This window comes from Penaeus monodon, chromosome 19 (assembly GCF_015228065.2).
Source record: "Penaeus monodon isolate SGIC_2016 chromosome 19, NSTDA_Pmon_1, whole genome shotgun sequence".
Lineage (NCBI taxonomy): Eukaryota > Metazoa > Arthropoda > Malacostraca > Decapoda > Penaeidae > Penaeus > Penaeus monodon.
In genome coordinates, this window is record NC_051404.1 from 44,628,495 (window position 1) to 44,629,154 (window position 660).

Below are 660 nucleotides of genomic sequence, written 5' to 3' on the forward strand. Positions count from 1 at the left end.
TATCAATGTGAAATTTTATCTGAATTACATTACGAATTTCATGTTTCAGTTTCCTTTTGTAGGATGTGATTAGTCTGCTATTGTTGATCTCGTGTTTATGTGGTCGTTAGACAACTGGCAATACGCAAGACATTGGCGAGTGAAGGATTCGGGTCGATATCATGACCTGCCCGACAGCAGTGTCAGCTTCGTCCGTAGTAATGCCGATAAATTCACATATATGACTGAGATGAGGCGGGGTCCTTTTACCAGTAATGCTTTAGGGAACATTTACTGTCCCGTTTGAAATAAGCATATATATTATATAATTAGTAAAGAAATATTAGATATCAATGAAATTTTCCATGTATTATTTATACATGGAAAAAGCTATGTTATACCGGATACCTATATTGTAAAATAATAATAATGTTTTGAAAAAAAAAGCTTCCCCACATTCTTCCCTTGCTAATATATATATTTTTTTTTACTCATAATAGTCACAATACATATCTGATAAAAATACAGACAGTTGCAATTCAATCTTGTAGTCTTTATTCTGTACACAAATAAACAATGTGTGGAGCTCTGTAGTCAAAGGCAACACTACGATATGGTCAACTTCGGTCTAGTGTCATCCAAGGCGGTCTGCGTCATGTACAGTCAAAAATACCGATTCCG

At 34.8% G+C, this 660-nt stretch overlaps 1 protein-coding gene across 1 annotated transcript in view; it reads right to left on the reverse strand.

Annotated features, from left to right (window-relative positions):
* Positions 1-660, reverse strand: part of LOC119585256 (transient receptor potential channel pyrexia-like) — a 26,510-nt gene that overhangs the window by 10,562 nt on the left and 15,288 nt on the right. The gene's annotated exons all lie outside the window — the stretch shown is intronic.